Source organism: Periplaneta americana, chromosome 10, assembly GCF_040183065.1.
Source record: "Periplaneta americana isolate PAMFEO1 chromosome 10, P.americana_PAMFEO1_priV1, whole genome shotgun sequence".
NCBI lineage: Eukaryota > Metazoa > Arthropoda > Insecta > Blattodea > Blattidae > Periplaneta > Periplaneta americana.
Genome location: NC_091126.1, coordinates 37,515,594 through 37,532,183, shown reverse-complemented (window position 1 = coordinate 37,532,183; position 16,590 = coordinate 37,515,594).

Below are 16,590 nucleotides of genomic sequence, written 5' to 3'. Positions count from 1 at the left end.
AGAAAACCTGTGTCTATGAACAAGGTAATTAATGTTTTCTGTTTTGTACCAAAAATATAGTTTCAAAATACCTTTTAGACTTTGATGTTTCAATATGAAATTCAAGACTAAATGAATGGTATCTTAAATTTCCAATCTAAAAAAAGTCAGGCATCCTCCCCCGGTCCACTGTAATTGATAGCCAAATACCCTTTTACAATTATCTCTCAACGTAGTTCATGTTTACGTGCCTTTCTTCGGAAAATGGCACCAATTATGTTCCTCGCTGTACGTATTTTATGTTTCATTTTACGTTGCAGTCCATCTTTGCATTAAATTTGTTTTGCTGCCCTTTTTCTAGTCATAGAATATTGCTAATCATTTCGAAGCATACTATGGTCTTCGTGCACCGCGACCACTCAATCCACCAGCAATGGACATGTAATGTTTCCCATATTATTTAAGCACAAACCACCCGCGACGCGGCAGAAGAGATGAACCTGTTGCATCTTACACTTCGTTGTGAGTCTCCAACTGTCAAGACGCTCCGCATATATATCTTGCTAACCCGCCTGGAACTTAAGACATTTCTCCCTGATCCACACTCTTCGCATTCCTACAAGCAGACGACGATTTAGTGTAATTCTGAACAATCTGCACTTTACAAAGTTCCTAAGTGATCTCCAATAATGAAGAAGAGACTCTAGAACATCGTCATCTCATCAACATTATGATTCATGTTCAAAGATGTGACTATTTCGTCCATTGTGTAGCCTACTAAGACCAGTAAGACGCAAATAGAGAAGAAAACCTAATAGCCTAAAATTCACGTGCAATCTCAGAATCTGCGGGCAATATCGGGACCGCTCAAGACCTTGGAACGAACATCGCTCTTTGGCTTGGCTACTCGAGGGATCTTACAGTTTGGAATGCCTTAGACCGGTGGTCGTCAGCACGCACTGAAATGTGCAACGGGTACGCGGTGCCGTCCAGTTTGCACGGTCGTGCAACAGGGAGAGATAGAGAGCATACCCGCTAGCAGCTACAAGAGCACTATAGTGCACTGCGTTTTCAGGAGGTAAGAGAAGCTAGCCCCAGCGTGCTCTGTGCTGACGACCCCTGCCTTAGACCATTGTGCCACCTATATAGTGTCCCACAAGTCCGTTCATGAAATTTATGTATGGTAGAAGAGGCCAAAAACAATTTGTCAGACAACTTAGAGTCGGTGTCGAGCTCTCAGCCCGCTAGACAGCGCTAGAGTTGGGAGCGATGAGTCATATAAACCACGTCACCCTGTTGGATGAAGCTTTTGCCTAGCCATAATGTGTACGGTTGGAGAAGATGTTCAAAGTGAGCATCACTGAATTCTGAACAGAACACACAGCGACAAATTATTGCCTGTTAGACTATCTCAAAGAACTCATGGATAGTGCATATCGATTCCGCTGTGACCATTTACAGGACTGATGTACACTAACATACCCATGCGACCGCATAAGAAGAGCTCGAGACTAGTGAGGTCAGGAGATTATGGTGGACAATAGACCTGCTATGACCAATCTACTTGACTGGAAAGACATTATCCAGGAACTCATGAATATTGAGTGTGAAATGTGCTGGATGGCAATCACGCTGCAACCACATGCGTTGTCTTACCGCTAAGGGAACCTCCTCCAATAAAGAGGGAAGTGTTTCTTGGAGAAGGTGCAGGTGGATCTCGCCTTTGGAGGAGAATCTCGCTGAAAGTAAGATGGGGCTAGCCAGCCTACCAGCTGAACACACAGCCCACTCAATCCTAATGCCGTCTAGTGGTCTAACGGCGCAACAACGACTCTATGTTTTCGGACAAAAATATGTTTTGGACTCTTCTACCATCCGTTAAATTTAAAGTACGGACTTCTGGGACACTGTACTTGCAATGATTGTTAAATCCATCAGGTGGCCTGGGTGGCATTCGTGAACCAGACGATGACAGGCAGACCATCCTGCCTCAGCCTTCACACAGACATGTCCCATCGCCAGACTAGTAGCTTGATAAGTCCGGAGTTCTAAGCCCTTTCTATATCAGCTTTGGAAACCCATACTACCACCAAAACTTCTTTGTAACCTATTTTTAACTACTCCAGATAAATGAAATTTGGGTAAGATGGGGATTTTTGGTGGAATGACAGAAGGAAACAGGTGTACTCCGAGAAAACCCACTTCAAAGTCCGCTTTGTCAGACACAAATTTCATCACGATCTCACCGGGGATCGAACCCTGACCATTTGGACGGAAGACTAGCGCACTAGCGTTGAGCCACAGTCGCACCATTGTCCCTTATGGACCAAAATAAATATCTACATTCCCGCCACGTCCACTGGAATTACATGGTATATCCAATTAAAGAAAAAAAGCAGAAATAAAGAAAAGCACGTAGCAGAAATTGTTCTGATTGAATAATTTGGAGGGAAAAATTGTTCCGGGGCCGGGCATCGAACCCGAGACCTTTGGTTAAACGTACCAAACGCTCTATCAACTGCGCTACCCGGGAAATAGGGTTCGATGCAAGGCTTCTGAACAATTTTTCCCTCCAAATTATTCAAATCAACTTTACAAGGAGTTATACCTGAAAGCATGATTTGCGAATTGTTCTGATTGTTTGGTGGATTTGTTGTTAAAATCCAATCGCGTGTCCACACCTGTGAGTAAAGGTCAGCGCGTCTGACCGCGAAACCAGGTGGCCCGGGTTCGAATCCCGGTCGGGGGAAGTTACCTGGTTAAGGTTTTTTCCGGGGTTTTCCCTCAACCCAATACGAGCAAATGCTGGGTAACTTTCGGTGCCAGACCCCGGACTCATTTCACCGGCATTAACACCTTCATTTCATTCAGACGCTAATTAACCTAGATGTTTTTAAAGCGTCGTAAAATAACCCAATAAAATATAAAAAAATCTAATCGCGTAAATTAGTGAACATTATTATTTATTAGTTAACGCACCATACATCCAAAACTAATGCAAATTTATGAAATAAATCTAATGCACTGTGAAACGTCTATTAGTACTAATGTTTTAAAAATAAATAAATATTTATAAATATTTATCATATTTATTCTTAGTTGGTTGACTTACAAATCAAACTCCACTAGTGCTGGTCATTGTGGTTAAAATGTGAGAAAAAGGATAAATCCTCTATGAAGCGGGATTCAAGTCAATGACTGCTTCAGTTCTTTTTTTCCACATGGCTTTTAAAATAGCCGCTCTTCGCAATCTCTTTTCAGTTGTACAATTTTTATGATTCCTTTCATGTACAGCCACCTGCTGCTTCACCCGTGAGACGTGGACTGGCGAATGAATACAAAAACCGCTGGTTTATTGCAGTCTGTTTCTCGCTGGGTGTGCAGTCATTTGAACTAAGTCGATATCCGTAAATGACACTGAAACAACCACTTCCTTTTAGAAAAAATATAAAAAGGCGTTAGGGTGTGTGATGTTTGAGGAAGTAAACAAATTAAAATAAGGTATCTCACCGCACATTAGCATAAAAAAAGGATATAGAGTGATTTATTTTTAATTGCCCCGTAACTGAACACTAAGGCCCAATTGTATAAAACTCCCTGAATAAAGATCAACTTTGATCGAAGATCGAACAGTGAACCGAGTTCAGACACTTCTTCTATTGTATAAAACTTTTCTGCGATCAAATTACCTTGGTTCAAATGCAATCCAAGTTCACGTGGAAAGGATTTGGCAACATCGCATAAACAGGTGAAATACGTGATCCGCGGACCATGTTGTACAGGTTTGTTCAGTGTTGCCAATCTAGCGACTTTAACTCTTTTTCAACAACAATTTCTTTTTTAACTTTTATATTGCTTAAATAGGAATTTAGTGACCTTTTTAACACCCCCTAGTGACAAAATTTAAACTTTGTTTGTTGATAATGAGAAATCTAGCGACTTTACAACTACTTTTTGGCGACTTTCCGTACACTCTGTTGGAGACACTGGTTTTTTGTGCAATGTAAATAATGGCGGACAATAAGAAGAAGGTTGACTGTTCTCCGAGTTATCATGTTATGGTGTTTGATACTGCTAAACATAATAAAGCTTTATAAAACGACAATTTTCTTTTAGTAATACAGTTAATTGAAAATTTGTGAATGTACCTATCAAATCCATAAATAATTAATGGTTGTTATAAACATGATATAATTATAGGTTATGTTATTTGATACTGCTGAACATGACAGAGCCTTATAAAATATAAGATTGTTTGTGTATTGAGGCAAGAAATTGAAAGAAATATATTTATATAAATGTACCTATCATATCTATTAATATTAATAATAATAGATATTTTATTTGCACAATCTGTCACTCGTATATTTCAAACAGAACAGAAATAACTGAACTTGGATCATCTAACTTAATCGGAGAAATTTCTTCAGTCAAAGTTGACTTTAGTTTGAGACAAATTAATCTCAGATTAGACTTTATACAACACAAAATTCCAAATTCAGCTGAAACAAGGATCAATTTAACCTCTGACCTAAGATTAAATGGTTTATACAATCCAGCCTAAGAGAGTCATTTTTTTCCACAGTTATCAGTGCGCAAAGTGAGCCTTTAAAACATTAGTGCGTAGAAAAGTAGCCGAGGAGTAGCAGAATTAGGCTGGGCGCACACAGGAAGAGACGACAGTCAGAGACAATGAGGCTGAAGACGAAATGACAGGAACTAAATATCTTGCTTCTCTCTGTTTCAGTCATTATGGCATGTGATGAAAATATTCCTATTATTTTATATTATTACCAGCTGCGTTTGGGCGAAAAGCCACGTTCTAATACGACATACACTGTTCGTAACAAATATGTGAACATTTTAAACTATCAATATGGCAGTATTCCATAGCAAAATAGAATAGCCCTTTTAGAATAATCATAATATTACCTACGTATAAGATCGACTCAAACATGATAAATTTATATTTTGTGATTCTATCGCATCAATTGTTTGTTATTTGTGTTTTGACAGTCTTTTAATTCATGGTGAATCTTTCGTACATTACTTTTAACACTTGATATAAATATCTCATTAATTGGTGATACAGCTGTTTCGGTGCTACTGGACACCATCCTCAGAGCCTACTAGATCTCGGCGCTATCTCAACTTCGCTCCCTGTTGTGTGGGTGCGTTCGTGTAATGAAGAGTTGTGTCAAATTGTGTGTTCTGAAATTGATCTGTGTGTTGAGAATTTGATTAGGGTGTGTTTTAGTGTGTCTATATATTTCTTATTGTTCTAGTGTGTTGAGTTTTTGGTTTTTGGATTGTATGTGTAGGATTTACATGTCTGTATTTATGTTATTGTATGTGTGGTTAGCATTAGTTATGTGTTCGGCATATGCAGATGTTTTGTGTCCTCTGGTTATTGCTTTAATGTATTCTTTGTACCGAGTTTGGAATGATCTGCCTGTCTGTCCAATGTAGAAACTGTCGCAAATATTGCATGTGAGTTTGTATACGTATGTGTGGTTGTATTTATTTGTTTGTGTTTGTGTGTTGAGATTTCTTTGTAGTGTGTTTTCTCTTCTGTATGCTATGTTGTATTTCTCTTTTCTGAATGAGGATGCGATCTTGTGTGTGTTTTTGTTTTCATATGTTAGTGGATGTATTTCTTGTGTTCTTGTGTTTGTGTTGTGTTTTGTGTGTTTTTGTATTTGTTGAATTTTTGTTTTGTCTTCCTTATGATGTTGTCTATTATGTTTGGGTTGTAACCATTTTCTTGTGCTATTTAATTGTTAGTTTAAAAATATAATAATAATAATAATAATAATAATAATAATAATAATAATAATACAATAGTAGTAGTAATAATAATGTTACTGCATATCTGAAGCATTCAATTCCTCAGATATTTCTTCCCAAAGCCGATAAGTAGCATCTTTTCTAGCATGTTCTTTTAAGATATAATTGTATATTGCAGGTCTTGCCTGAACTAGAACAACAAGTTTGTCTGCATGTAATTCCATTGTAGTATTAGTTCACGACAATGATACTGATATCAAATTATTTGAATCTCCTTCCGATACTCGACAACGCTAATAATATGAAATAATGAAAGCGGCATGCACAAACTGGACTGTCTGAAGAAGTTTAGTCTAATCTAATAATTGCTTGGGCTATTTAAAGACAATAAAAGTTTCAATTACCTGTAGTGGAGTGAGGGAGGAGAGAAAAGTTGTAAAGTGAAAACATACCCCAGGTGAGCAGTAACGATGTCCAAAACAGGATGAGCAGTCCAGGGTTAAATAAAGTTCTAAAGTAAAATTCTAGTTCGTATTTTATCTTCGTGGACTCTCCTGTCATATTCATCTCATACATCTGAGTATTTCTCTGGAAAGTAGTTTAGATGGGACAGTCGTTCGTAAGAGGTGCAATTTAAATGACACATTGCACCCTAAATCATGATAAGCACTTAACATCTGTATTACATATTCTTTATACTCTGCAGAACTTTTCTTCTTTCAAGAATATTCTCTTACATTTTTAAAATATGTCCAAGTTTCTCTCTTTTTCTTGCATATCTATTCTATCGATTTTCTTAATTATTTATTCGTTTGCCATTTGTTTATTACTCATTTATTTACTTATTTTCTCTTACTTATTTACTTAGTTTCTTTCTTACTTAGTTACTTAATTACTTAGTTACATATTTACTTACCTACTTACTCAATAATCAATTAAATTATTTATTTATTTATTTGCTTATTTATTTATTTCTTTATTTATTTATTTCTTTATTTGCTTATTTATTTATTTCTTTATTTATTTATTTACTTCTTTATTTGCTTATTTATTTATGTCTTCATTTATTTATTTCATTATTTATTTCTTTATTTATTTGCTTATTTATTTATTTATTTGCTTATTTATTTGTTTATTTACTTATTTATTTATTTGCTTATTTATTTATTTCTTTATTTCTTTATTTGCTTATTTATATATATATATATATTTATTTATTTATTTGCTTATTTCTTTCTTTATTCCTTTATTTATTTATTTCCTTATTTGCTTATTTCTTTCTTTATTTATTTGCTTATTTTTTATTTGCTTATTTCCTTATTTGCTTATTTCTTTATTTGCTTATTTCTTTACTTGCTTATTTCTTTACTTGCTTATTTATTTATTTACTTATATCTTTACTTGCTTATTTCTTTATTTGCTTATTTCTTTATTTGCTTACGTCTTTATTTGCTTATTTCTTTCTTGCTTTGCTTGCTTGGCTTTGCTTGCTTGCTTGCTTGCTTGTTTATTTATTTATTTATTTATTTATTTATTTATTTATTTATTTATTTATTTACTTATTTATTTATTTACTTGTGTTGCTCTTTTACTATAGGCCAACCAACTTCTTATTACCGATTGGAGATGAGGTCGCTGCTATCGCTACAAACAGGAAACATGCAACGAGCTCAGTAGTTCGGACTCCTGCCGTCGGTAATCTGAACGTGGCTGGCCTATGCTTGTCTTCTGTTTATCATCTTCCTCAAGGTTTAGGCCTGATGGCCTGTTCCTTCCTCTTGGAAAGTGTCCTCCCATCTATTGCGGTGTCTTCCGACATTCCTCCTTCCTTCCGTTCTGTAGTTCAGTATTTGGGGGAGGGATCTGTCTTCATTCATCCTTAAAATATGTTCTTTCAGTTTTTCTTTTGTCTTGCTAATCTGTCGTTTAAGTTGAAAATTCCCAGTTCCGTCCTTATGTCTGTGCTTCTTTTCTGGTCCAATAGAGTATAACCTGCCACTGATCTCAAAAATCTCATCTCTGCAGCCTCTATCCTGTCTTTTGTTTATTGTTTACTATTTATGATCTATCAACTATTTACATTTTTTGTATATTTATTCACATATTTATTTACGAACTTAATTCAAAATGAAGATGAAACAGGATCAATGTTTTTATTCTGCGAAAGAATTCTTACATTCCAATATATGTAATATTACTTGATATGTCTATTATTTTTAAATATGTTTATGCTCGACCATGCCGAAATGTAGTAATTACACACCTGGTAGCAGTCCTTTAATGCATGTCATTAAAGGACACCTATTCATTAAAGTTCAGTTTTTCGATTATTCTCGGATATGCAATCGAAAGACAACGAGGGAAACGTCACGGAGACTGGAAACCCAATACTGTCGCAGAAGATTATGTTCTGTTACTATAATAATTAGCGTTAATTGTAAATAATATTCAAGTAAATTCAATTTGTCATCTCGTTTTTCAATTCTAAATCAATTTCCAGGTTGTATCAAAATTAGTTCATGTTATTCTGTAGATTATAACAAGGTCAATGACATTATTGTTCCTCGGAAAAAATCAATACTTTCGCGTCTGCGCACATCTCACAATTTACGAGTATGCACAAGGTCACTTCCACTCTTCAGTTAGATACGAATAAAATGAATACTTCTGAATAATATCAAGTTAGAAATATGGTCGAGCATAAAAAGTCGAATGAAACTTGCCTATAATGGTAATTAAGACGCTCGTATGAAAATTATGAAACTCGCTTGCGCTCGTTCCATAAACAAACATACTCGCGTCTTAATTACTATCATTATAGGCTCGTTGCATAATGTACTATTTTAATCTATGAAGTATTATTATTCTATAATGCACTTCAATCGAATTGTGTATTTGATCTGTAATTTTTACCCATGTTTTTAATGACGTTTACATCCATGTATAAGCTGATTTATTGAATAGACAATCAATCTTCAATTATTATTTATTCCTCGTAAAAATAAAATAATCTAGCCAGACAATATTTCGTCCAAAACAAAAGCATAGGATACAATACATGTGCGTACGACATTGGAATCGAGATTTGTATCGTGTAAGTAAGGAAACGCACCTAGAAAGGAGCGGAAGTGGTTTTGAAATGTAAAGGAAAGAGAAAGAACATTTTTCGAATCCGAGTATACAGTTCCTCTACATCTGAGCATACAAATTCCACTCCCTTGAGAGTTGCCAGGAAGGCAGACAGTCCATTATGGTGTACCGCAGCAGGGCTAGTTAGAAGAACTGGATAGTTACTAGTCTGAGGGAAACAGTCCTTCCTCTACTTTAAGAGTAGTCACGACAAAGTTTCAATTCCATAATTTTTAAAGTTAACATAAAAATTTTTCCACATAATTATTTATATGCATTTAGCAGTACATGATATGCCAAATTTAACTGTGTGGGTTTTTGGTTCTTAAGTTGTAATTTACTACCTTTTGATCACTAGTAGATATAAAAAGTCCCTTGTTTAACAGTTTTAACCTGATAAATATGAAGTTTTGCACAAATACATCTCACATATATGTAAAAAATATTGCCTTGGGTTCTAATATTTTATGTATGTTTTATGTCCCCAAATTTTTAACTTCCATAATTATATTTTTTTAACACAAGAAAGTCTTATCATACATATTCCGAATATTTTTTTAATTTCATAAATAATTTAATTCAACCTAACAAAATTTGTACTAAACTTACTGGGAATAAAAATTCACTGCAAAATTTAGAAAAATAAATACAAGGAAACAGCGATGGATGCATATACCGTGGTCTTTAAATACAACGCATATGCCTCTTAAAAATGTACGCTGGGGAGTCACGAAGTTTGGGAGCAAGTAAATTGATACCATTTCTGCCAAGATCAAATGAACTTATAAAATAAAAAAAAATAGAAATACAACTTTTTGTCTAAATTCATCAAATTTCGTTCCAGGATACACTTAATGCATTACACACTCCCGCTATCAACAATGTCCAAATAAATATAGTAGGATCTGGGTTATACGTAGTTCTGGTTTGTACGTAATTACGCACAGGTCCTGGCAAACTTAAATTTGATTATATATAAATTATTCTGAATTGTAAATAATTGATTTGTACGTAATTCTGTCTTATAGTAAATAAGTAGGAGTTTGTAATGGAGTTTAAAATGTACATATTTTTTTGTTTGCTTTGACATGAAATAAACTTTAATTTTAACTCCACATTATTTGTCTTACGCCAGCAAATAGAGTTGAAACATATTATGATAATACTGTCGGAGTTGAGCGTATGAGTCTAATAGAAAATTTAAAACAATCCGTCATCAATGAGGTAAGTTGTTTTAGGAAAGTAAAGTACTGTTTCAGACATTTCTCTGCCTATTGCAAAACACAGAAAACAAAATCATCATAGCATTTCATTACGTAGATAAATGAAATATATTGTAAAAACAAATCTCTGATTTGAAAAGAGAAATTGAAATGAAGTAATTAAATATTATTGTCAAACAAATTAAAGAAAATGCAAAAAAGCAAAACAGTTGCTTTTTAGATAATATAAATGTATCATAAATAAAACTCTCTAATTTTAAAGACATAATATTGAAATAAAGTGATAAAATAATCTTGTCAATCCCACTAGGACAGTGGTTCTTAATCTTTTTTGAGTCACGGACCCATTCGAAAATCTGGTGAAAGCTGTGGAAAATGTAAAAAAGTGAAAAACAATTTTATATACGATTCTGCTTTTTAAGTTCAAAAAATTTAATGAGTAAACATGTTAATTTTTTATGTGATTTTAACGGATCCCTTGAAGCCCATCCAAGAAACTCCAAGGAGTCCATGGACCCCAGGTTAGGAACCCCTACACTAGGAGATTAGCGACTGAGTGGCCGCCACTGAACTACTCTTGCCTCATGTTAAGAACCACGCCTGCCCAGTATTTGCCCACCCAGCCCAGGTCACGCCAGAATCCTGTTCGCCTGATCATCTATGATTCCGGAAAATCTTGGACGAATATTAGGCTTAACCCAGGGATGTATAAGAAATAGCGCGCGAACTACCTTAGATTCTTTCGCGTGCTGCCTGCAGTATATATACTGTACAAATAGGAGCAACCAAAAAAAAAAAAAAAAAAAAAAAGGCTGAACATAATAAGCATTATGAAGTCGAGATGCAATAACTCTTTACACTTTTGTTTACACAATTTTAATACAGTAAATGTAATACAATTATTTCACAGCCGTAGGTAGATATTACACATGTACGATTTTGAATAACTAAGATAAATGTTCCTTTTACACTAGTGGCAAAAATAACCAGACTGACACTTGTAGCTGATTTCAGAACCTTGTTCACTCCAGAGCACGACAGACTGGTAACTAAGACTTTCGTGGTTCGAATCCTGCCTGGGAAGGAAACTTTTTTTGTTCCTTATTCAAATTTATTCCCAATACTTTTCGATTGCAGCGATATTTTACTACTTAAGTAACTTATTATTCCCAGAACATGAATTTTATCAGCAACAGAAAAGTATTGGGAATAATTCTGAATAAGGAACAAAAAAAAGTTTCCTTCCCAGGATGGATTCGAAACATGAAAGTCTTAGTTACCAGTCTATCGTGCTCTGAAGTGAACAAGGCTCTGAAACCAGCTACAAGGGTCTGTCCGTTTTTTTTTGCCACTACTATACATTACAATACGGAATGAGTAACTTAAAAATAACTGCGTTCACGTACACAGCTGTCGAAACTGTTGGAGTATTACATCATTGACGTCATAATAGGAATACTGTTATGCGAAAATAAACCTTTCAAGATAAAATTTCGTCAGAATCTCTTATTCGACTTCCTCCTCACACCAGCCGTATTACGTCTCGGAAAATGTTATTTAAAGAAGCATATCTAAGCTCAGGGCACTTATCATGATCGAATAGCTTGGCCTTTAATCTTGGTTTTGTTAGGTTCATGAAAATCTACCGGTGCGTGTGTGGTGCTGAAAATGTAATAGACTAGTTTTCGCTGCAAATTTACCAACCTTCTGACATAGTTAATAGTTCAAGGAATTATAAAAGCTAAACAAGTACTTGTCATTATGCGTACACTTCAGCAGTGCAGTATGTGAAAGATCAATTAATTTTAGCTGCTACTCTGGAGAAAAGTTTCCTGGATTTGCGGAACGGAGACAACAGAATAACTCTAATTTGTGTTGAATCATTTCCATTTAGCAACTCTGAGTAAGTTCTACGTCATTTATTAATATTTCAATGTTTTCCACTTAAGGACAGTGTATCTCATCATTGTTTTATGCATTACTGCAGTACTTAAGCCATGCATGGACAATTTTTGCGCAGCTACCGCTCTTTCGGTGCGTTCTAGAAGAAGAAGAAGAAAGTTAACCCGCGCGCAAAGCAATCTGCCCGCCGCGCGCTCCAGCCCGTACGGGATTGAATATGCACCATTGGCTTAACCAATCGCCAAGAAAGTATATCTATTCTCCGCAACCATACACTTCTCCATGCAATGTTGCAGAACGTGACTTGTCATACAACAGCTAGTACAAGGAGAACTTCTTGTAATACTCTCAGAGGCTGAGGAGTATCTTCATCCCACGTCGACATGCAACACCTGATCTGACGACACGGCAACAAATAGCCTTATTATCTATTCCTTTTCCTTACTCCTAGCAGTAAGGGAATCTAAGTGGTGGAGGGAGTAGTTTTTATTGAGTGTAGAGCTAGTGGAGTCAGCGACACGGAGACATAGGAAAGACAAGTCGTACCACAATTCCCATCTGTTCTACTCTTCTTATCGATCTTCTTTCAGAAGACTGTCGTTAGCTCATAGTATATTCAAGTAATTTATCGATTTGATTTATGTGATAGTTCTACTGTCACTCCAGTAAGCGCACACTTACGCACGCACGTACACACACGAAATGGCTACATATAAAAGAGAACAACCACCAGTATCGCCACTGTCGAAAATGAATTGTTCTATAACGACCCTAGGTGGAAGCACAGTTGCAAGATATTACCACAGTCTAGTACAGGCCTGCACAAGGTTTGCGCTCTCCGAGCCAGCTCACAGCTCATGAGCGGAATGCGGATATTAGCTGCGCTCTGTATAAGGGTGGACTGGAAGAAGGGGTGATCTCGTACAAAATATACACAAAAGGAAGCACTATTACGAGTGTTTATGAAATGAATTCCCGTTCAGTGTTTGCAAAACTATCTTGGCCTAGTATTAATTAATAACAAATATTTATTTTACAGAAATAATAGAAATTCTATACCTACTTAAATGTACAATATCATTTTGTTATATTTTTATTCATCAGTACATCAAAACGAGGCTTTATGCTGTTGGCAGCTGAAAGGAACAGTAGCCTACTGATCGTAATGAAACATCAGTTACAGATGTTCGATGTCTGCCTTTATTAAAGTTGATTATAGAAAACAGTTGCTCACAAACATAAATGTTGAGCCAAACATAGCAATCATTTTCACAGCAAGCCTGTGTAGTCGTGGATATTATTGCTAATGTTTAGTGTTGTAAAACTCAACCAGGATAGTAGTATTATTCAAACGATCTTTAGCCCTTAGGTCACATTGAAGATCAATAAGTTCGAGCTATAAATCGTTAAATGTTAAATGTTATGTTCCGTCTTTTAGATTCCTCCATATTGTACTGTAGCAGTAGGTAAGCAACGTGAAACAGTTACTGAGAATAGGCCTACACACTGCACTCCACTAGATAACTGAGTGGTCGTTTCCCTCTCCTCTGCCTATAGCAAGTCTATGTCATTCTGACATATCTTCCTCTCCGTTTTGGCGAGCGGTAAACACGGCTCTCCCGCTCCGAAGGAGCGTGCGCGCTAGTTGAGCGCTGTTTGTGCTGGTATGGTCTAGTACATACAGTCACGAAGCTCGAGTTTATGAGGGTACTAGGAACAAAAGACTGTGCAGGTACTATTTCGCATTGTCTCTAATGAGGCGATAGTAGCGATCTTAGTGATTGGCAATTATCTATGGATGCATATTTACTACGTACTGAGCTTCGTGACTGTATACAGTGTACTAGACTGTGATATTACTCGATGCAATTCCATCAGGGATACAACATGACTTCTTTTGCAGTCTCTAGATGGCAGCATAGCGAAATTTATAAAAGTTGTTGTCTTGAAAATGCATTAGGATGATCAATCTGTTATATATTATCAGGACTCTCACATAGAATGTACTGTCGGAACTCAAATTTGAAGTGCACGAAATTCAAGCCCTTCAACATTCGTCTCAAATGTGAATCTGGCGGCAAAAATTTATTTGCAATTTCAAACTGACAGATATGGTTGCTAACTAGTCGTTATTTCAAAGGCCAGTCGGAAGTTTTGGCGTGTTTCAACATAACTCCTGTGGCAGATATCAACTCCTTACTGGCCCGATTTATGGAAGTTAACCCTCCTGCTAACAAGGTTTTTCATAACTTACTATTACCAAAGGGGTTAATATAATTACCCCAATCAAAATCATATATCAATCTTCGTTAAGCATTTTGTATTATACACAATTTATGTATTATTCATTACAGACTTAAAAAATATTAAATATGAAATAATAATTTTTCTTTTAAATACAGGGTGGTTCAAAAGTCCTATTCCATTTTCATCAAAAAGTATACCAAAATTAATTAACTTCAGCTATGTTATTGGTGACCTTATGAGGTAACATATAGTAAATTTAAATTTTCCTCTCTTCCATTTCAAAACAGACTCATCAATGCTACATAGTTTTGACATGGTGCCAAACACATTTACAAGCAATGAAAGTAACAGTACTATAACATAAATTGGAAATAATTTCAGTTAATTATTGGAAATTAAATATTAGAATACCATACAAACTTGAGAATCTCAAGAACATTTATTAGAATGAAATAAAATAAAAATTAATTTGTAAAAATCAATAAATAAAAATATGAAACTAATAAATCGACACCGGAGCAGCTCAGTAGGATAAAGCGCTTGCCTGTTAAAGCAGAGTTGCGCTCGGGCGTGAGTTCGATTACCGTTTTGGCTGATTTTCTGGTTTGGTTTTCTCCGAGGTTTTCCCCACCGTACGACGAATGTCAGGTAATCTATTGCGAATCCTTGGTATCTTTTCGATAAATACAATTTCGCTATCACCAATTTCATCGACGCTAAATAACCTAATAGTTTATACAGCGTCGTTAGATAGCCAAGTAAAATAAATTATAAAACTAATTTTAGTTCTTTGTTGAAATTCACATATTGTATTCGAACACCACCTAGACTACAATGAGCATTTCGAGAAAAGACTCCTATAAAAATTATCTCAAATAAAAGCACTTTCAGAAAACCTTAACACAGAGAAATCAAGAATAAAAAATTACGAACAAAAGATCATGATAACATCAATAACAATAAAAAATTATTATAAAATAACACAAAATAAAATAATTTGGCGCAGGCAAACATAGAAATGAAGAAAAAAGCTGCGGATTGAATTTTATATTCTGGAATTGTCATGACACAGACTACCAAGGGGGGTAACAAGGTCACCCCACATCAATAATGCGAATTACCTCTTAAATTAGAGTAGTTATTTATGTTATACTTAATTCAAATTGTTAGTAGACATATAAAGGACAAATACATGGAACTTCAAAAAGAAATATGGAGAAAAATAGAAATGATATTGAAAAATTATCAGTGGGATAATCCCATTACCCGTCTTGGTAACAGGAGGGTTAATAAACCAAAAGTAATTAATTATAACTAGACAGTGGATGCGGGATGACTTAAGGAAAAGTGAAGTTGTTTCGTATCAGAGTATATGGCATGTGCCGCGCCGTCCGTCTTTTGTGTACCTGGCGAGTACAGCAGCGTACAAAACGAAGGAACCCCGATCCGTGCAGTTGTTATCCTGCTCAAGTATTTAGTACGCGTTGAATATGTTGTGCTGATCCATTCATAATGGCAAAACGTTAAATTCGCTCAGAGATACGAAATTCAATTAAGAAGTATGAGAGTGACATTTTATATATTAACGAAGACAATATCGTGTGTAATGTATGTAAAATTGAAATAAAAACCAGAACAACTAAGGCTATAGAGAAACATTGCAACAGTACATCGCACAGGAAATGCGTTGAAATGAAATCTGAGGAACCATCATCATCATCATCATCATCATCATCATCATCATTTAGTTGTGCGGGCCTAACGACACGTGCAACATGATGCTCAGTACAAATATTCCTCTAAAGAAATTGAGTGATCCTCATTTTAGAGGTTTTCTTCAGAAATTCTCTCGATACAAAAACTGTTTAAGCGATAGGCGAAGACGATTCAGCTTCGACAACTTACGAGAATATATCGTCGTTTACTGCAACGATGGTAATTGCATCAATGATGACGAGGACTGAACCTTGCAAGGTATATACTACAGTACTACAGTACGTTATTATTCTTTTCCTTCTGACTGTACGGAGATACAGTAGCATGTTGACGTCGTCTGTTTACGTTTAAAACCTGTTCAGCCAATGGTCTGAATGAAAAAATGTAACATATTACAGTAAATGTGCACTTACATTCAACGATGTCATCCCGCATCCATTGTCTAATTATAACAAACTAATAAATTGTATTAGGTTTGTTATTTTCGTGTGTGGTATTAGGTCCTACATTCGTTTTTAAATTTAAAGTATGATATGTAATATATCATGAAAATTTTTGAAGTGATAACTTTTGTCTGTTATTCTAACTAGCAAATTTAAATAAAACA